Genomic DNA, 23170 nt, shown 5'->3' on the forward strand with positions numbered 1-23170 from the left:
TATTTAATTTCTTTTTATTCCACTCTAAACTGAAAGCCCTTTGAAAATATTGCCATGTATTCTATTCTTGCACTTAGGAGTATCTGACATGTAGGTGGCAGTCATTAGCTATTGGATGGATGAATAATTGAATGAATATCTACTTATGTAGTCTACTCGGGGCAAATTAGGAAATAGAAAATAATAAAAATAAATGATGGAGAAGGCAATCTCTTAGACGTGGTGAATGAAAGGTGGTCCTGTACTGAGGTATAGGTAGACTGAAGGGCTACACTTACTGCATCAAGGAAGATAAATAGCCTCTAAACATGACACACTGCAGTGCTAACTACTTTCTAGGATGGCAGAAAGCCCTAGACGTGGCATGCTGTGGCACGGTACTCTTCATTTTACCTGCTGGTATCATTACTTCCTAGCTTAAGACATAATATGAGCTGGTATTGCTAAATAAAGTCCAGCTGAGGAAAACCAATGGGAGGTGAACTGGCAAAGAAGATGACAACAGTAACTGAGAATAAGGGATCCTGGGTACATAAGGGAAAGGTTTTGGAGGCTGTTTAGCTCCCAGAAAAGGATTTATTATTAAAATAATAAAGTGATACCACTACCAGAATTGCTATTCCACAAGGGAAGCATATACAATGCTAGACAACTTTTATTATCTAACTGAATCTAAACTGCTTAGTCTCATTTCCTTAAACTCCATGTCCCAGGGAACCAGTGGTCCTTAAATTTTGGTAGCATAAAAAGGAGCTTGTGAAAAATTAATACACATGTATGTGAATATGTGTGTGCTTATGCATATGAATAGGTATATACAGAGTAACTATACAGTTAAGATAGTAAAATAGATAATTTAAATCACAATAAGTTATGTACAGTCAATTCTCATTATTTCTGATAGTCACATTCTATAAAGGCACAGCAAACACTATATTAGTGAATATAGAATTATTACTCCTAGGGAAATGCAGAATTTGGTTCCTGGGGGCTTCCAGTCATGTTTTCCTGAGCTGATAATACATAAGCTTGTTTTATGTGAGTTTCTGTTTGTGCATGCTCAGTCACTCACTTATGTACAACTCTTTTTGACCCCATGGATGGCCTGCCAGGCTCCTCTGTCCATGGGATTTTCCAGGCAAGAATACTGGAGTGGGTTGCCATTTCTTCCTACAGGGGATCTTCCAAAACCAGGGATCTAACTGTGTTTCTTGCATCTTCTGCATCTGCAGTCAGATTCTTTCCCACTGAGTCACTAGGGAAGACCATGTTTCTGTCTAAAGACATCTAATTTCATATGTATTGTTGGTTCTTTAACCTTGAACTCAGGTTCAGCAGCACTGCAGCTCATACCTAAATGAATCTTATCTCATACATATATTTCCTTCATAAGGCTCATCACAGTTTTCTTATACTTGGGAACACCAGACAGAGCTATAACATTATATTTGGAACCCATTTTAAAAAGCAAAATCACAAAACAAAACAAACAAAAAAAAAGGTGAAAAACATGTCATTAAGTAATCTGTGACATGAATACATTTACAACATGAGAACCAAAAGAAGAAAGCAAAGTTATGCCTTGTTTGGTCTCAGCTGGGAATGCCAAATTTTTCTCCACCCTGTGCAGATGGATGTTCATGAATGATCATAAATGCATCATGAATATTGAATTGGGGCTTACTAATAACCTTTACTGAGTAGGTGATTTCACAAAACAAAATCTACAAATAATGATATGTTTGTGTGGAGGCAGTGGAGGTTGAGGGAGGGGGCTTCCCTGGTGGCTCAGATGGTAAAGAATTTGTCTGCAAGTGCAGTTTCACTCCTGGGTCAGGAAGATCCCCTAGAGAAGGAAATGGCTACCCCACCCCCAGATTCTTGCCTGGAGAATCCCATGGATAGAAGAGCCTGGCCAGCTACAGTCCATAGGATCAAAAGAGTTGGACACAACTGAACTTGTGTGTGTGTGTCTTTGAATTCTGAGAGAGAAGGAATAAAAGGTGTATTTGAAAGTTGGCATACAAATAAAATAAGCAGCAGTACTTTCCCTTTAAAATTCTGTTATTGATGAATTAAATAAGTCTTGCTTTCAATTTACTTACATATATAACTGGTTTAAGAGAAATGGACAAACTGTAACTGCAAAGCATATGAAATTAAAATTACCTCCAAAATTTCTCTTTACCTCCAGGAATGGAAATAAGTGGAAATGATAATAATGACACACATTTTTATCTCTAGCACTGCCAAGAACCTATCCAACCATTGTCAGTCTTTGTCAATTTTAAGTTCTTATGCCACTGAATTTCTACTTTTTCAATACTTTGGATAGATTGTTATGACACATATTTCTAACTCAAGATGGTAATTTTAGAAGCTGGACCAGAGTTGTGAGTCTTAATAAATCATAAGGCAAGGACTAAAAAAAAAACAAACCCAAATCAGTTCATAATGTAGATGGTGAAGTAAAAGGGATGGTTTAATGATGAAATACAAAGACTTGACCTAGTCTTTGATTTGCGTAGGTGGTAGAAGTGAATCCTTTTAGCAGTATAGTGAGAAAAAAGTATGGAAGCAAAGAAGAGAGGTATCACTTATTTCACCACTGCACATTAACTTCAAAATTATTTAGAAAAATATAATGATTCTATGAAGTCATATTAAAAATGAAAAAAAAAATCTTTGGAAGGAGCTTTGGCAATTTTTTACAAAACTAAACATACTCTTACCAATCTTGCAATTATGTTTCTTGCAATTTACCCAAAGGATTTGAAAACATATGTCTACACAAAAATCTTCATGGATGTTTATAGGAATTACTCATAATTGAGTAAATTAGGAAGCAACCAAGATGTCCTTCAGTAGGTGAGTGTATAAACAAACAGTGGTTCATCTTGATGATGGAATACAACTCAGTGCTAAGAAGAAATTAACTATCAAGTCACAAAGACATAGAAGAAACTTAAATTTAAATGCATAATGTTAGATGAAAGATGCCAACCTGAAAGGCTATGTATTGTATGATTCCAACCATATTACATTCTGGAAAAGGCAAAAATATGAATAAAGCAAAAAAAAAAATTGGTGATTGCCAAGGTTGGTTGGGGGAGAGGTATAAATGGGCCAAGCACAGAGGATTTTTACATTAGTAAAACACTTCATATGATACCATAATGATGTGTATGTCGCTATATATTTATTTAAACCTGGGGCTTCCCTGGTGGCTCAGATGGTAAAGCATCTGCCTGCAATGCGGGAGACCTGGGTTCGTTTCCTGGGTCGGGAAGATCCCCTGGAGAAGGAAATGGCAATCCACTCCAGCACTCTTGCCTGGAAAATCCCATGGACGGAGGAGCCTGATGGGTTACAGTCTATGGGGTCACAAAGAGTCGGACACGACTGAGCGACTTCACTTTCACTTTCATAGAATGTAAGACATCAGGAGTGAATCATAATGTAAACTATGAACTTTGGGTGATTATGATGTATCAATGTAGATTCATAAACTGTAATGAATATACCACACTGGTGGGGGATGCTGATAATGAAGGAGGTGATGCTATTTGGGGGGGCAAAGGGTATCTCTGGAACCTTCCACTCAGTTTTTCTGTGAACTTAAGACTGCTCTTTCAAAGTCTCTAAAAATACTTTTAATTAAAAAAAAAAATGAAAGAATAATAAAATTGAGTGCTTCCAAATAAAGACATGCTTGCCCTAGGAAATTAAATTATTTCATCAGGAATTAGTTAGGGGTCATGTTTTCCTAGTGAGTTTACATAGATTCTCTAAAGAGAAATTAATTAATCAAGAAATTTAATTAATGCATCAAGTGGACAAATTCAGTCAAGTAATCCTCTTTAATAATATATCCCACTTAGAGACTCAATCTCTGTTGCCATCCAGCAGTGATCTACACTTTGTAAGGATCAGTAAACAGCGGAAATAAAATGGTCCACTCAGGGCTGAGTTGTAATTATCCATTGAACTAATCATTCGGAATTGAAAGCTGTGCAAAAACTACACAACACAGGAGATGGTAGGAAAAAGTAAACATTATCAGACAAAGATGTAATATTACAATGCTTTGGTTCCTATTATGAATTAAATACATAAAGTAATTCTGCAGAAAGAACAAAGTCCAAAGCAGACGCAAACTAATGAAGATCTTATTTGGTATATATCTGATTAAAAAAAAAAACACACACACACACACTTAAAACACATACCTGTGCACATATATTACTCCTTTGTCAACTTTAGGAATCTTCAAAGAGTCATAAGAGGGAGGGAGCTGTATTTAAAAATAAAATTTGGAATAAATAAAAGAATTGTAATAATACTAAAACCTTACATTTAAAAAGATAAATAAAATTTGGAAAAAAAATTGAAATAAAATTTGAAGCATGGTAAAAACTTACCAAGGTTAAAAAGAAAAAACTTAATTTGATAATTACAGCTTAATTTTAAAACAATATATTAATGAATGATATGTATTGATCATTTATGTCAGACATTATTCTAGGTACTTTACAAATAAATATTCCTTAAAAAGCATCAAGTGTAGATATTCTTTGTATGTCAGTTTTATAGATAAGGAAACTGAGGTGTATAGAGGTTAGTTAACATGCCCATGGTCCCAGGGTAGGTAACTGTCAGAGTCAGGGACTGAGCTCTAGAGCTTACTCTTTTACTGTTGCAGCCACACATTCAGGAAAACAAACTCACTCAGAAGAACAATGCAGATGGTGGAGTGCAGTTTATTACACCGGCAGGCCCAAGGCAGAATCTTCTCTTAGCCAAGTACCCCGACCAACTTTTGTGAAAACCTTATATACCTTAAGTGTACTGCTCAAATCCATATCCCCAAATTCCTTAAACCTAGCCTGGAAAGTGTTAAAGGGAGATACAAAGAGATTACAGCCATGATTCATAATCAGAAGGGTCAGCTGGTTATACATTGCAGCCTACACCAATGGGTGCCATAAAGATTACAAAGGTGATTGACTACATAGGGGATTATTACATTGTTTTTGGTGATGGGAGACCTTGGTATGGAATCTGGTGTTTATCATCAGCTCGGCCATAGGTATATTATCCCCATGGCTACCAGGCACATGGTCCAAAGCTCAGTGAAAGTGCAAGAGTTTCAGTGGAGTTTCCTTCTTTTTCAAGATGGAGTCAGCTCAGCCTATTCCTTTCCTCCCTCAATACCACTACCAGGACTATGAAAATTTTCTCTGATGCATCGGGAGCAAAAATGTTTTCTCTTAACACTCTTAGCCAGGACATTCTACACTCAGTCTATGAACATCTAACCCTTTCATTGTCTTGGCATTCTTTCTTATTCTCCCCATTTCCTCCTCCGCTGCTGCTGCTGCTGCTAAGTCGCTTCTGTCGTGTCCGACTCTGTGCGACCCCATAGACGGCAGCCCACCAGGCTCCCCCGTCCCTGGGATTCTCTAGGCAAGAACACTGGAGTGGGTTGCCATTTCCTTCTCCAATGCATGAAAGTGAAAAGTGAAAGTGAAGTCGCTCAGTCATGTCCAACTCAGCGACCCCGTGGACTGCAGCCTACCAGGCTCCTCCATTCATGGGATTTTCCAGGCAAGAGTACTGGAGTGGAGTGCCATTGCCTTCTCCTTTATCCCTCTAACTCTTTTATCCTGATTACTTTCCAGCTTTCTTCTCCATCTTTTATAAGTGATTACCAGGAACTAAAATGCATTTTAGGCTTCTCCAGTGGCTCAGTAGTAAAAAGAATTTGCCTGCAATGCAGAAGACATGGGTTCAATCACCCCTGAGTCCAGAAGATCCCCTGAAGAAGGAAATGGCAACCCACTCCAGTATTCTTGCCTGGGAAATCCCATGGACAGAGGAAACTGGCAGGCAGCAGTCCACGAGGTCACAAAAGAGTCAAACAGGACTTAGTAAATTAAACAATAAAACAAATGCATGTAGCCCCCAAATTAAGTGATTTTGTGGGTCCATATTGTACTATGCAGTCTTTAAAAACCTATTAGGTACTTAATTCAGTTTCTTATTTTTCCTTAATAGGAGAGCTGATCACTTAGTGGCCTTTCATAGGAAAAGTTTCCATTGTCTTGTCCTAGATGTATGGTAGTTACACATTAGATTAGGTGAGAGCAAGAAGCAGTAGATAATTAGCACCAATCTAGAGCCTACTATTGAAGTTACTCATTTAATAAAACAAGCTGAAAACTGGTATCATTTAGGCCAAATTTGGCTGAAAGAACTATTTTGTTTAGTCCACATTGTATTTTACACTTTTTAAAATTAGTTAGAAATGTTTACAAATCATAACATTACAGAAGGAAATCTGAATTTCTGGCTTGTCCTAAATAAGAGTGTAGCCTTGATTTTTCAAGGCAGTAATCAAATGATGCTGAGTAACAATTTATATTTCCTTTAGACAAGCTTAGGATTCTACATTTTTTGTTTGTTTGTTTCTACACATATCCCAGTTCACTCATTTATACCTTCTGGCCCCTCTAGGCAGCTGATACTGCAGACCCTGGCTCTTAAAATATTCATAAGCTGCACTACCACCCCTTAGGGTGGAAGGGAAATTAAGAATTTTCTAATTTGGTTTGTAACTGTAAATTTTTTTTTTTACCAATTATTTCAAACTGGTTCTAAAACTGACCTAGTTTGAAAATTCACTAATCCTTTTTTAAATACCAATAATTTAAATACATGACACTTAGGAACACTGAAATTGACATTCTTGTATAAAACAGGAAAATCCAGAGGTCAGCCTAGAAGACACTGTGACTACGTCTAATCCAGAAGAGACCTTCCTCTTAAGACATTCCTCCTAAGGAATATTGTTCTGAAATAAAATGAGCCAATGAAGGACAATAATAATAAATTTTCAAGTTTTTCCATAGGGATAGAATTCTCTTTGTTTACCCCAAATGTGTTTGTCTAAAAACAATGGTTGAACAGCAGCTGTCATATTTTTGAATGAGTAGAACTTAGAGGTGATAGCCCACATAATTAGAAGGGAGACTAATATTTTAATTAGATTGTATGGTAGAGATCCATAAAAATAGCAACATTTATGAGACTGCTTTTATTTATATTTTGGATAGGATGATTAAGAAAATCTCAGTTCACTTATCTTTGCACAGGGAGATATTTTGGGGTTGTTAAAAAGATGCTCAAACCACTTACTTGGCACACCACGACACAGAATTTGGAGTTACATTAATTAAGATGTGAAACATAATCAACTGTTAATTTTATATTATTGGAAAAATTAAACAAAACTTTGAGTCACAACTGCTTCATAAGTAATACTAGAGAAAAATCTAAACTAATATATATATATATATATTTTTTTAAGTGTTGACTAAAAAATTAGACTAAAAAACTAGTCACAATCTGAAAGTAGAGAACAATTTTATTTGGTGGAAATGTTAAGGACGCCAACCCTGGGAGGCAGCATCTCAGTAGCCCAGAGAAAACTGCTCTGAGGAGGCAGGAGAGGGAGTCAGACTATATACAAGTCTGCAACAAAGCGGGCAGGAATCTGAACATCAAAGATTATGATCTAGTAAGGAAAACCAGATACCAAGTTAAGGAATTTAGTGTTCTTCTATGTATAGGAAGATGCAAGCTTCTGAGCTCACTTAATACATTCCTTTCATATGCAACTCAGCTTTTTGGGGCCAAATCCTATTTCTTGATTGTTTATATCCTTAATTCCTTGTTCATCTTAAGGCAAATTTGGTGAACGGATGCTTCTTGCCATCTTCCGAGCTCCTCAGCTATCATCTGGTGGCAGCATCTGCTGGATCGCAGGAGTTGTGTTCTCTTTGGGGAGCCTTCATTCACATCTGGAAGCCCGAAACTGCTGATGGCTGTGACATTTCTTGCCCACCAATATGGCAGGAAATATTTCATTTCACATAAGCACTTGCTAAGAAAATGAACACCAATCTCAGAACACAGTACCTAGACTACATAAGGAAATTTATTGCATTTTTCAATATATACTCCATTTGTGCCTTTGTGTATGTATCTGTGCCTTCTGTGCTTCTCACAGCACTGAGACAGGTAAGCTGCAAAGGGCCGAAATGAGCAGAGAGGCAGAGAGTTTGCTCTCAACTTTCATTAATGTTATCTATTAGGGTTTTGAGAGAAAAATATTAAAAAGCTAAAGTCATGGCCACTTGAAGAAGTTACTGGGGTCTTTAGAACTTGTCACACAAAACAAAATAAAATTAAACAATTTTAAAAACTGTTGATATTTCCAATTCACCATACCTTCTTCTGAGAGTCTTTAGAGAAACTACTGACCTCAGCATGCTCCTTGCCCTAGGACTGGCATGGTAATTTTAGGTAGTTAGAATAGTAAAATGGCAACCCACTCCAGTGTTCTTGCCTGGAGAATCCCATGGACAGAGAAGCCTGGTAGGCTGCAGTCCATGGGGTCGCACAGAGCTGGACACGACTGAAGCGACTTAGCAGCAGCAGCAGCAGAATAGCAAAAAAGGAGTCCAGAATGGCGGTGGCCAGAAAAGCCCTCGAAAATAGAACAAAGGAAGGTCTGAGGACTGGAGTGAGAACCTTGAGTGAAGCAAACAGCCTTCCTGGCTAGCCCAATTTACATAGAGCAGGCTCAGGGAGAGGAGAAAAAACTGAACTCTATTCTCAACTGAACTCTACCTGCAGCCTAATCCTCTGGACAGGTTTGGAGCACTTTAACGAAGTCAGAGTTGGTTCCACCTTGAGGCAAGGGGACTGACACTGTATTCTTGTGTTAGTGGTCTTTAACTGGGGGTTTTGGAGGGAAGAAGGACAATGAGCAATTAGTAGTACCCACAGTACCCACGGCACCTGGGGGATGAGTACACTGACTGTAGGGATTTGAGCAGGGCAGAGATAATGGACTCTCAAGAAGTCATAGTTGGAAACAGTTCGCTGACAAAAATAAGTTCATCTTACATCTTCCTCTGATACGTGAGAAGTGGAATATTTCCTGCCGTATTAGTAAACAAGGATGTCAAAGGCATTAGCGATTGCAATCCTCCAACATGATAAGGTGATCCCTGAAAGAACACAGGAAGGAAAAGAATACCTGCCATCTAGCAATCATCAGACTACAGCCACTTCCTAAGGTGAGTCCCCAAGCAAACAGGATGTGAAAAATCCAGGATACTGGCCCCAGATAGCTGAGGTCTATATTAAAGGGATGGTTTAGTGAGACCAGACTTTTGCATCTTTCCACACACAAAAAAGCGCTAAATTCCTCAACTCGGGTTGTCTGGTTTTCTTTAATTAACAATAATCTCTTAATGTATAGACTACCTGCCCTTTGTTGCAAAACTTCTATAAAACCTGACTTCTCTCCTCACCTCCTCAGAGCAGTTCTCCAGGGGTTACTTGAAATGCTGTTTGCCAGGTTTGAAGTTCTAAAAATTTATGCCTAATAAAATATATCTCAAATTTTAAGGTGTGCCTAGTTTTTCAGTCAACAAACATGGATAAAAATATCCCAATGGGAATTTACCCTGGAGTATGCAAAATATAACACTTTTAATTACAGTTAGGAAATCAGAAAATAAATGTTGCAAAGCTCTAAATTTGAAGCCATAGGAGAAACCTTTGTAAATTAGGAAGCACTACTTTTTTTAAGATGGAAGAAACCAAGACTCAACTGGTTTAAATACTCTTAAGATTGCAGAGATTATATTAGTTGAGCCAAGAGTTGAGCCCAAATTCTATGACTCTAAGATGAGTTTTCATTATCAGTAGACTATAGGTTTCCTTTACAATAACATACTGAAAAATAAGCTTTTGAATTGGCTAAATAGAAATAATGATTTTTCTAGCTAAGATAATTATTTCAGACTATGGAAACAAATTATAGCTGATTCATCTTATTTTATTTGTTTTTCAAAATGGAATTTCAGAACCTATACTAACTGTTTTAAAGAACGTTGAAACTCCACATTTGAAATAATAGTTTAATTTTTATGTTCTACATTTATTAAAAACAAAACTTTATATTGTAACTTCAGTGCCCATTTAGGTCATTAGCTTGCTCTTGCTAATTATAAACAAGCCAATTGTTATGAAAGGAAGAATGTGATATAATATACATATTTTCTCTTGTGAAGAGAATCATCTTCTGGATAGTTAGACTACAAATTGACTTGGCAAGACAGAAAGTCAATGAAGGGCAATAAATAGACCCCATGGAAATATTTGCCTTAAACAGCCCAGTGTAAAATACTCATTTTTCAGATAATGTGAAGATTGGATTAGCCTAGTTAGGAGTTGCATTTTCTAAATGAAATTCTGCAGTTGAAATGCCAAGGTTTGGTTTTTCTGTTTTCTGTTTGTTTACCATGCTATCATCCTTTTGAAAAAAATAAGCAGATTATTCACTATTTCCTGGATATATTATATGAAGAAGAAACCATTTCCATAGGGGAACTAAATTTTTCCCTGACTCATAGTATCATTACATGCTGGCAGAGTATTAAAAAGTAATTTAAGAATAAAAGATACAAATTATTGGCTCATTGCTAACCTGCTTATTGAATAATATTGAATGTATTTCCTATTGAAACTTCAGAATCCTTACATGGAAAGATCTATGGAGAAACAGCTCAACTAACCAAACCAAAAAGATGAACACACCAAGTGCTCACCAACACTCACATGCATTGAAGCTACAGTCAAGTGAGTGTAAAGATAGTGAGTATACACTTCACTCACTATCTTTTTACTCACTGTATTTAGTGAGTAAATATCTTCAGGTATAGAGGGTTATTGATGCTGAAAAGTCCCTGCTTATTCTGAAAAGCAATGATCAGTTTAGTGACTTAGGGTCAGGTGAAGATGACAAGGGGTTTTGATACGAGTCTGGTGCTTCAAGGTAATCAGTAAATTGAGTGTCACTATAAAATGGAAACAGGAGGAAATGTTGATCTATTTCCTTTCCATATCCCAACAGTATATTTCAGAAAAGAAATAAACGTGGAATAGTATAAGCCCCATTTTATGTTGATTTATCAAATCTTATAAGTTTGATTCTAGATTCTGAGGTCAGTTCTGTTTTAAAGAAACTATGATCAATATTGTAAAATAATCTTCCCAAGGAAAAAACACCAACATTTTTTTGTAAGGCAAAATGACAACATGAGACTTTTTATAATAACTGGATAGAAATTGTATTTATTGGACTACCCTGGGCAAAATAACAAGAGAAGATGAGTTGACAACAACGGGACTCCATGTTGTCAGCCTTCTATCTTCATGCCACATCTAGGCCACATTTAGACTTTCAGAGTCCAGTTCCAAAGCTGCCCTTTCTATGAAGTTTTCCCTCCTCTCTTCACTCTGAAATAATCTCTCATCACAGTTAGGTTTCTTATTCTGGGCCATCTCTTTGGCTATATCACCAATTTCTGAAAATCTAAGATAATGTCAATTTATCTTTATTACCCAGTGGCCACTCCAATATGTAAAAATTGCCAAAAAAAAAAAATAGAATTTCGTAGAAGCAAACCAAATTCTGGAAAAAAGTAAAGCTCTGATTTGACAAATTAATAATATACACTCTGTCTTTCACAGCATGTTAAAGATCAGGAGGTAAGGTGATAATGACCAAGATAGTGGTAAGTACATAAGGGTCTAAAGAACACAGTATCGTGGTTGCATTAGCATCATCATCACCACACCACTGAGTCAGAATCCCAGATATATTACAGAAGAAACCAAGTTGCTCTGACAAGTGAAGTGTAAAGAATTAATTATTACTGAAATGTCATTTGACTGTCAAGAGACACTGCTATTTAATCATTTCCTACATGTATCTCCTATTATGAGGTACAGTAGAGGGATTTCCTTAAAGTAACTTCAAGGGAAATGCTTATAGTTTCAGACTAATGCAATTTTACAGTTCTAGGCTATTTCACAGAGTATAGCAGCTATTTCTCAAACTAATTAATAGAGGGGACTGTTTTACAGTCAAATCAGAATTGAACCATGAGGGAGCAGTTCAAAATTTTAGTTTCAGGTTATTAACTAATACAGTATAAGGTTTCTGGATTTTACTCCCTCAATCCTTCAGTTCATTCTTCTTTACATCATTTTCAGTATTTAACATGCCTAAGGTTCTCAGTTAATGGCTAATTGAAAAGGAATCTATATGTATGAAGCCTGATGTGGAAACACTGGAAAGAAAGAGGAACACATAATTCTACTTTCCAGGAACCTGAGAATAAAGAGGACACAGATCCAACAAACATGTAAATACACATAAACATATGCCTCCAAACAAACTTAAGTACAAGCACAGATAAGATGCTTTAGGAACATTATTGACTGATGATATCTCAGGGAAGGTATTGGCTGAAAAAATTGCACAGTCTAAAAGTTGAGAATTCTGTTTTATTTTGGAGAAGGCAATGGCACCGCACTCCAGTACTCTTGCCTGGAAAATCCCATGGATGGAGGAACCTCATAGGCTGAAGTCCATGGGGTCACTAAGAGTCGGGCACGACTGAGTGACTTCACTTTCACTTTTCACTTTCGTGCATTGGAGAAGGCAATGGCAACCCACTCCAGTGTTCTTGCCTGGAGAATCCCAGGGATGGAGGAGCCTAGTGGGCTGCCATCTACGGGGTCTCACAGAGTCGGACATGACTGAAGCGACTTAGCAGCAGCAGCAGCAGCAGCAACTGAAGGCTTAAATCCAAAAGACAGTTTCTCAGATAGCTCTGAGGCACCGTTCCAAAGAAGTAAGGGAGGAGCCTGGATATACAATTTTTGTGACAAACTAGGTAGTCAAAACATCAAAATATTATTAAAGAAAAAACAAACGTCTCAAGATAATAAATTTAGCACTTTTCTATGTTTGGGAAGATACAAGAGTCTGGGCTTCCTAGCTGTCTAGGGCCAGTATCCTGTCTTTTTCTTTTTTCCATGTTGAATCCCCTCAGGGTATACAGTTGGGTGTGGCTGCAGTGACTGATGCTCTGAATGTCATTACATCCTTTGATTAAAGATGGCAGATGACATTTTTTCATCCATGAAAGTATAATACAAATGCCAGAGAATCAGGAATGCAGAAGTTGGAGAGTTTGGCTCAATTTATTTTATTTTATTTTTAAGTTTATTTTATTTATTTATTTATTTTATTTTGTTTTATTTTGTTTTTAAACTTTACATAATTGTATTAGTTTTGCCAAATATCAAAATGAATCCGCCACACGTATACATGTGTTCCCCATCCTGAACCCCCTCCCTCCTCCCTCCTCCCTCCCCATACCATCCCTCTGGGTCGTCCCAGTGCACTAGCCCTAAGCATCCAGTATCGTGCATCGAACCTGGACTGGCAACTCGTTTCTTACATGATATTTTACATGTTTCAATGCCATTCTCCCAAATCTTCCCACCCTCTCCCTCTCCCACAGAGTCCATAATACTGTTCTATACATCAGTGTCTCTTTTGCTGTCTCGTACACCGGGTTATTGTTACCATCTTTCTAAATTCCATATATATGCGTTAGTATGGAGAACAGTGTGGAGATTCCTTAAAAAACTGGAAATAGAACTGCCTTATGATCCAGCAATCCCACTGCTGGGCATACACACTGAGGAAACCAGAAGGGAAAGAAACACGTGTACCCCAATGCTCATCGCAGCACTGTTTATAATAGCCAGGACATGGAAGCAACCTAGATGTCCATCAGCAGATGAATGGATAAGAAAGCTGTGGTACATATACACAATGGAGTATTACTCAGCCATTAAAAAGAATACATTTGAATCAGTTCTAATGAGGTGGATGAAACTGGAGCCTATTATACAGAGTGAAGTAAGCCAGAAGGAAAAACATAAGTTTATTTTATTTTTAAACTTTACATAATTGTATTAGTTTTGCCAAATATCAAAATGAATCCATCACAGGTATACATGTGTCAATTTATTTTAAAAAGTAGAATGAATAATGTAAATCATGGGCTTTGGGTAATTATGATATGTCAACAAATGTTCGTCAGCTGCAATAAATGTACCACTTGGGCAGGCGATGTTGATAACGCATGAGGCTATGCATGTGTGGGGGCCAGGGCTTTCTGGAAAATCTCTGTACCGTCCTCTCAATTTTGCTATGAACATAAAACTGCTTTACACCAACAAAATATTCATAAAAGTGAACGAATGAGTAGAATGTACTGTCAAAAGCTTATCTAATGGAAAGAGGACTTAAAAGGGATAAATTAGAGATGGAGTTTTGAAGTTACTTAGGTTTGATCACTTAATTTTATCAATATGTAAAGGTAGTGAGGATGTGTTTTTTGTATTACAAGAGGATTCTCCTAGTACCAAGTTACTCTTTATTTAACCATGACTTGTTTTTACTGATGTTTTTCAAAGTTTATTGACTCGTCTCCCACAGAGACGACAATAGATAGCCTTTCAGGATAAGTTCTATTTTTTTTTAATAAAAAATGTGCTCTTGCAAATAACTTTTTCTTAAAACAGAGGCCTAATAATTTACATAGTCCCCTTTTAGAAATGTTTATTGAGAAGTCAACATGGTAGAGAAGAAAAAGTACTACTCAAGGAGAAGATGATCTTTCTTCTCATCAGTTATTGATTGAACAACAATGAGACTATAAATTAAATTTTCTGGGCCCCAGAATTCTCTCCTAAAATTAATTAATATCTCTCTCTTTTCTTTCTTTTTCTCCCAGTTATGTTTATGAAGTTTCAGGTAACATGTGGAAATACAGGAGATAAAAGAATCAGTCATGGCCTTAAAATTATTTGCTGCATAGAAGGTAAGCAAGTAGACACATTAACAAAGTACAGAAAAGGTTCATTTGAAGTTTTAAGAAGAGAAATTAATCAGTTATTCTGTGTGCTCCAATAAAAGTGACCACCGATTACCATGGACGCACACACACCACAGGGTTCCTAAACAGAGGCAAGGGCAGAGTCATGGAGGAACTCAGGACAAACTTTGTGGAGAGAGCATTACTTAATATTGAAGGAATGGTAGGGATAAAGTAAGCATAGAAGTGAGAGTAGGTGTGAAAAAGACGTGAGGGAGATCTGGAATAGTTTTAAACTGAAAATGAGCATGGTAATGCTGGAGTTCAAGGTAAGGATGAAAGATAAATGCCAAAAATAAGGGTGGACAGTTAGGGGAAGGCTGGATTTTGAGGATCAGTGTGTGCTAAATAATTCAGATTTTATATGAACGGGTTATTTATGGGAGGTCTTTGAAGGATTATAAATACCAGACTGACTTGATCAGTTTGCCTTTCAAGAAAGATCATTCTACCAAGCATGAGGACGATAAACTGGAAAAGGACTGAACTAAAGCCAAGGAAATCAGTAATAAAATATGGAGTAGCCCAATCAAGGGATGTCAAGGGATATGAGATCATAGAAGGCAGTGAATTATAAGAGATACTGAGAAAACAAAACAGGAAGATGTAGATACTATTCCATGTGAGTGTCAACAGAAAAAGGAGAGTCAAGGATGGCTGCCAGCCTCTCATTCGGGCCTTGTATGAGTCAACAACTGACAAGTAACAACCACTAAATCTCTCTGGTGGATAACAGGACACAATTATTTCTTGCTTATACACCTGCAGCTGTAGCTTGAGCGCAACTGGACTTGACTGTAAATGTTAGGTTGGGTCCAATCATCCAATCTACTTCACATGTCTCTCATCTTCCTTAGACTAACACCTACCTAAATCCTTTTCTTATCACAAAAAGCAGAAAGTCAGCCCAATGGACTTTTAAGCCTTTAGGTCACATATACCAACATTGCATTGGCCAAACAAAGTCATGTGGTGGAGTGTGAAGTCAAGAAGTGGTAAAACAACTGTATCCACCATGGAGTCACAGCAAGGGTGTGTGCATACGACACCAATCCAAGAAAATGAAGAACTGAGGCCAGTGATTCAATTTACCACCCAATCCCATGTGGGTGGTGGGTAACTCCTATGATAAAGAACTAAAGAGAAAGAACATTATTTGAACATAGGAAAAAAAAAAACGGAATTTGAGTTTGGACATATTGCAATGCCTCTAGCACTTCAAATCACTGATGTTTACCAGGCAGTTTGGTGTGTGTGTGTGTGTGTATATATGTGTGTGTGTGTGTGTGTGTGTATATATATATATATATATATATATATATATATATATATATGGCTGCTGGGAGAATTATATCTGTGTTGGGAACACAAACTGGGAGTTGTCAGCACTGATATTTAGAAGACATTGTGGAGTGAATAATGAAGAGACTCTGGGGTAAAGAAGCACAACATTTAAGGGACAAGTAGCATCAGAAGACCCATAAAGGAAAATGAGATAAACAGTAGAGAAACAAAACCAAAGAATAAATTGATTTTATGTGCCAAAAGCTACATAGGGGCCCAGGGAGAAAAGGATTGCGAATTCTTAATTGGATTTAAAATTAAAAAGTGCATTAGTAGCCTTATCACAACCATTTCCAAAAACGTAAAGAGAAACTCAGATTCATCTCAAAAAGACTATTTATTACCTCCCAGGTGTTCCACATTATCTCCTTTCCTCAACCCTACCATCACTTCTGTTTCCCGTCAATACAAAGGCAACTCTGCCTCTTGAACATGTCCTATATGGGTAGCCTATCCTTTCTCCAGGGGAACTTCCTGACCCTGGAATCAAACCAGGGTTTCCTACATTACAGGTGGATTCTTTATCTACCAGCTGAGCTACCAGGGAAGCCCTTTGTTGATTCAACTCAGCATTTCTTCCTTTTGTACCACTACAGTAACCACCACATCCTACAAAAGATTCCTAGCAGTCTCCTGCCTCCACTCTTATCCACATTGCTATTCATTTTCACATCACAAATAAACAGATTTGTGATGTGATAAGATTAAGGCAATCACAGTATATATTTCCCTATGTAAAATAGCACTCCTACCCCTAATACCCTGGAAGTCCTACACAGTTTGATCTCTGACGATCTCTTCTACTACTCTCCCTCCACGTCAGTGTCTTTCACCCAACTTGTCCTTTATAAATCTCAGTGACAAGACAGTATGGTACTCGCACAAAGACAGAAATATAGATCAATGGAACAAAATAGAAAGCCCAGAGATAAATCCACACACCTATGGACACCTTATCTTTGACAAAGGAGGCAAGAATATACAATGGAGAAAAGACAATCTTTTTAACAAGTGGTGCTGGGAAAACTGGTCAACCACTTGTAAAAGAATGAAACTAGAACACTTTCTAACACCATACACAAAAATAAACTCAAAATGGATTAAAGATCTAAACGCAAGGCCAGAAACTATAAAACTCTTAGAGGAGAACATAGGCAAAACACTCTTCGACATACATCACAGCAGGATCCTCTATGACCCACCTCCCAGAATATTGGAAATAAAAGCAAAAATAAACAAATGGGATCTAATTAAAATTAAAAGCTTCTGTACAACAACAACAAAAAAAACTATAAGCAAAGTGAAAAGACAGCCTTCAGAATGGGAGAAAATAATAGCAAATGAAGCAACTGACAAACAACTAATCTCAAAAAATATACAAGCAACTCCTACAGCTCAATTCCAGAAAAATAAATGACCCAATCAAAAAATGGGCCAAAGAACTAAATAGACATTTCTCCAAAGAAGACATACAGATGGCTAACAAACACATGAAAAGATACTCAACATCACTCATTATCAGAGAAATGCAAATCAAAACCACTATGAGGTACCATTTCACACCAGTCAGAATGGCTGCGATCCAAAAGTCTACAAGCAATAAATGCTGGAGAGGGTGTAGAGAAAAGCGAACCCTCTTACACTGTTGGTGGGAATGCAAACTAGTATAGCCACTATGGAGAACAGTGTGGAGATTCCTTAAGAAACTGGGATTTCTTAAGGAAATTGGTTGCCATACAACCAAGCAATCCCACTGCTGGGCATACACACAGAGGAAACCAGAATTGAAAGAGACACATGTACCCCAATGTTCATCGCAGCACTGTTTATAATAGCCAGGACATGGAAGAAACCTAGATATCCATCAGCAGATGAATGGATAAGAAAGCTATGGTACCTATACTCAATGGAGTATTACTCAGACATTAAAAAGAATGAAAGTGAAAGCAGAGGGTGAAAAAGTTGGCTTAAAGCTCAACATTCAGAAAATGAAGATCATGGCATCCGGTCCCATCACTTCATGGGAAATAGATGGGGAAACAGTGGAAACAGTGTCAGACTTTATTTTTGGGGGCTCCAAAATCACTGCAGATGGTGATTGCAGCCATGAAATTAAAAGACACTTACTCCTTGGAAGGAAAGTTATGACCAACCTAGATAGCATATTCAAAAGAAGAGACATTACTTTGCCAACAAAGGTTCATCTAGTCAAGGCTATGGTTTTTCCAGTGGTCATGTATGGATGTGAGAGTTGGACTGTGAAGAAAGCTGAGCACCTTTATATATATATATAAATATATATATGTATATATATATGGAATAAATATATAAATCTTTATGCAAGTTTTAGAATATCTCAATGGAAAAAAACTACAGTTGATGTTCTTAAAGACTTTGAAGTCATGATACATATTGCAAAACTGACCTGCAAAATTGTTTCCAACTTATTACCTTCTAGTCTCATGAACAATAGGTATTATCTCCTGAAAGTTTTGACAATTTGATGGATGAAAATTTGGACTTCTTTTAAGGTATGCTTCCCTGATTTCTAGTATAGATGAAGTTTTTGCACAGAATATTTTCTTTTTTATTTCTCTTGTGAGTTGTTTGTTAATTTCAGCTGTCTAATTTTCTACTGGAACATTTGTCTTTTACAATTTCTGACAGTTCTTCATATGTTTACATGTTATTTAAGGGTAACATAAAATTATTTTTTCACAGATTCTAATATATCATGGTAACACATATCATTATACTATATATAAGAAGCAGTAATGTATACATTATGGGATCCCCTGCTTGCTCAGTTGGTAAAGAATCTGCCTGCAGTACAGGAGATTCTGGTTTGATCCCTGGGTTGGAATATACCCTGGAGGAGAGCATGGAAACCCACTCTAGCATTCTTGCCTGGAGAATCCCCATGGACAGAGAAGCCTGATGGGCTACAGTCCATGGGGTCTCAAAGAGTCATACATGACTGAGTGACTAAGCACAACATCACAGTGTATACACTGTATTATGTATAATATGAATAGCAGAAATAATTAAATTATAACACTCAATTGAATTTAAAATTCATCAGAGATGTTAAATTGTGCAAAACAAACAAACAGAAAACCTGTGCTTGTTGTGCTAGACGACCTTCAAAGATGACCAGGTTCTTACCCTAGAAATTGCAAATATGTTATGTTACCAGGAAAAAGGGATTTTGCACATATAATTAAGACTACTGAACTTAAAACACAGGCCTAAATTAATCATATTAACCCTTAAAAGCAAAAAAGAAATTTTCTTGTTGGGAATAATAATATGTGGCAGTAAGGAGGTTGGAAAGAGTACAGCAGTGAGACAAATTTGCTGTGCCATTAGTGGCATACTGAGCCTATGTGCAATAATAAGAGAGAGACCTCTGGGAGGGAAGGGATCCATTACAGCTGACAGCCCACAAGGAACTAAGGATTGCAGTTTTCTAAATGCATACATCTGAAGTCGTCCAACAATCTGTGTCTCCCACAGCATCTAGATAAGAGTCCAGGCTAGCAACTGCCTTGACTGGCCATGTAAGTCCTAGATCAAAGACAATGCCTAAACCCCTCCAGAGTCCTGACCAACAGAATTGAGAGAAAATAAACGTGTGTTGCTTTAAATCACTAAGTTTGTAATAATCAGTAACAGCAGCAATTGAAAACTAATATAATTTAAAACAACAAAATAAGGTGTATAAATTCAGGCAGACCACTGAATTTTAAAATCTAAAGTTCATCAGATTTAGAACTACCTAATTTTATAAAATCACAGATGATCTAGAACAAATATTATAGTAGAGTAAAACTTCCCAAGTTTTTAAATAAAAAGATAATATCAATTGTAAAGTTTTAATTTACAGGCTAGATTAACACTAGAAACTTGAAATTAGAATATTCTTGATATTTCTTAATTTTTTCTAAAATTATGAAAATTATTCAATGATCTCTTGCTGCTGATTACATACTTCTGACCATCTAAACTAGTAAGTGAAAGACTATGTTTTTGCTTCAATGAATGAAATATAGATAAAATGTAGAAAGTAAAAATTTCTTTGATACAAAATTTAAAAGGAGATAATTAAAATAAGCAGACACTATAACTAATTTATTTTCCAATTTGTAATTCTTAAGATGTAGAAGAATTATTCTGAGATTGTAAAGCAAATAAAATAACTGCTCATAAAATGATGAATATATGAGTATGTTATTTGATTAACAGACCCAACGTGTGATAAAATTTTCCAAATGTCATTGCATCCTATCATTGAATAACTGTATCATTCAACTCAAGAAGCTGCAAAACATTTTTTCCCACCTCTTTACAGACTTAGAAAACATAATTTAGAATACACACTTCTAATCCAATGATATCTCATATTTGATGATAGCCTAAAGACATCTTATTGTGTTCTTATCAGAAGTATGTTCAATATGCCTGAATCCATCATTAAAAATGTTTGTGAAAAGTACAAATTGGCAAGAGGCAAGAACATAGCCCATCAATGTGGAATTACTTTGAAAAAGAAGGTCCATTCACTTAAAGATAATGATTTTAAATTAGAAAATGATGTAAGGATGATATTCTTTAACAGGCTTTAATTTGATCATTATTTTTAAGATCCTACCAGTATACTAACCTCTGCATACTGGTTGGATGAGTATGCATTTTTTTTCCCCCACTCTTTGTCTTGTGCTTTTCTCTCAGAGCAATTCAGGAGTATATACCAGAGCAATGACTAACAGTCATTTCTTTCTTTTTTCTCTTAAAGTCAAGGATCTGAGAACACAAGTTTGACAAATAACATTTGTAATTATTTCTAGCAAGTTCAGTCTTAGGAGAAATACTAATGGATCAGGATAGTGATTAATTCAAGTAATTAATACAGGGTGACATTGAATGAAAATGATCTGACAATATCTTATAGCTAAAACATAAGATCACTGGAATGAAAATACTTTGAAGAAATATCTTTTAGTTCAAAGAGCTGCTAAAATATTTAAATACAAATATTTCCATGATAATGATACTTAGAGAAAAGCATACAAGAACATTATTTTTATAATATAAACATGTTTTTGAATTAACATTGTTATTTCTTATTCTATAGTAACTTATCCATCATTTAATCACTAGAACTTAAACTCAGCACATATGAGATGTCTGACATATGATTCTTGCATAAATTAATGAATTGCTATAACTCTCTTTGTATTTTAAGAAATAAATTCTGTAGGTAATAGCCATTAGCAGAAAATACCATGTTGGACAAGTCTTCCACACTGTTGATTTTTAGACCTACAACTGAAAAATGAGGAGATGAGAGAATAAGAACAAAAGGAAGATGACCAACAGGAGCAGTATACAATAAGGTCACAGGGTATCTGTTGAATGTCAGAGATCTGATTCTCACTTCTCTCTCTGCCACTTTATATTTGGTGATCTTGGTCAAGTAATTCAGCTCCTCAAGACTTATTTTCCTCATCTGAAAATAGTGATAATAATATTAAACTTATACGATTGCTGTGAAGATTAAATGTAATAACATCATCACTGCCTTGCACTTTGTCTAACATAAGGGGCTTCCCTGGTAGTTCAGATGTTAAAGAATCTGACCACAATGCAGGAAACCAGAGTCTGAGCCCTGAGTCAGGGAGATTGCCTGGAGAAGGGAATGGCAACCCACTCTAGTATACTTGCCTGGAGAATTCCATGGATAGAGGAGCCTGATGGGCTACAGTCCATGGGGTTGCAAAGAGTTGGACATGACTGAGCAACTAACACACACTTGTCTAACACATAAGAAGTTGAGAATAAATAGTAATTATTATGGATATTTTGAGCTAAAGTAGCAAGAGTAGTTTTCAGCTTAGTTATTTTAGAATGAATATTAAGAAGCCATCTTTCATTTCTTTTCCTTGTTAAGTGGAATCCTTTCATTAACTCCTGGATCCTCACTGATTTTCATTATATCTCACTAATAGAAGATGAAACCAACCATCACTGATTGCATTATGATTAACTTCGCTAGTTGTCATTTTCAAACAGTGAAGGATGACACGGCAATGATATCCCTTAATTAGTTAACATTTCTCATTTATAAACTTGAAAGGATATTCTATTTCAATGAATTTAAATGTGTTTTGACCCAATGAAGCTAATTCTCTTGTTCATGGACGTGGGCTATTTAAAACAGCATTTAGTAGGGGGTTATCAGGTCAGGGAGAATTACCACTTTCCTCAAAGGCAAACCAAGTAGTTATATTAAAAAGGCTATGTCTGCATCTATAGCCTGAATTACTTACCCAATGGCAAAATAAAAGAGGGTCATAATCCATAGTGAAAACTGAGGAAATCTCACTAAGGTTAAAACAGTAAATTTTACTAAATTATTCTATTCACCTTCATTCTATTTCCCTCCACACTTTTTATCCCCAGGCATGGTTTAAATAGAATTTCACCCCTCTATTGTTAGAAAGTTCTGCCTTATATTCTGCTTAAAATCTGCTTCCATGGAACATCTGCCTCAGACTCCAAATAGTGAAGAAGTGAAGAAAATATTTTACCTATAAAATCTTAATCATTTTATTGACTCTAACTCATAAGATGTGTTTCATCATCTATAAATATATATGTATATGTGCATATGCATATAAATCTATAAGATATGTGTGTGTCTGTATAAAAGTTTCAGACGTTTCTTATGTAGAAGGTGTAAAAAATACAGTGTTTGCAGAGAAGAGTTATTCCATGTAGATAACAGATTTCCCACCTAAATGCAGTTACACCTTCCTAGACACAAAATTCAACAGCAATTCATTAAGAGAAAAATAAACTAGAAAGTAACATTTTTTAAAATGTGAATGCATCATCATAATAAACAATGGTTTTCCTTTTATATATACTTCTTACCAAAATGGAAT

General features: G+C 36.2%; 2 long non-coding RNA genes across 2 annotated transcripts in view; one reads left to right on the plus strand and one right to left on the minus strand.

The window, feature by feature from the left end:
* Positions 1–21767, plus strand: part of LOC133251029 (uncharacterized) — a 95862-nt gene extending 74095 nt beyond the window's left edge. Inside the window, exons 3-5 of the long non-coding RNA XR_009737492.1 lie at positions 14739–14825; positions 18682–18754; positions 21469–21767. This is a non-coding gene — a long non-coding RNA (uncharacterized LOC133251029). The remainder of the gene's footprint in view (positions 1–14738; positions 14826–18681; positions 18755–21468) is intronic.
* The window catches only part of LOC133251028 (uncharacterized), a 46626-nt gene that overhangs the window by 21235 nt on the left and 2221 nt on the right, over positions 1–23170 (minus strand). Inside the window, exons 2-3 of the long non-coding RNA XR_009737491.1 lie at positions 20887–21026; positions 4230–4294 (exon numbers count right to left, since the gene is read on the minus strand). This is a non-coding gene — a long non-coding RNA (uncharacterized LOC133251028). The remainder of the gene's footprint in view (positions 1–4229; positions 4295–20886; positions 21027–23170) is intronic.

Source organism: Bos javanicus, chromosome 7 (genome assembly GCF_032452875.1).
Source record: "Bos javanicus breed banteng chromosome 7, ARS-OSU_banteng_1.0, whole genome shotgun sequence".
NCBI classification, from domain to species: domain Eukaryota; kingdom Metazoa; phylum Chordata; class Mammalia; order Artiodactyla; family Bovidae; genus Bos; species Bos javanicus.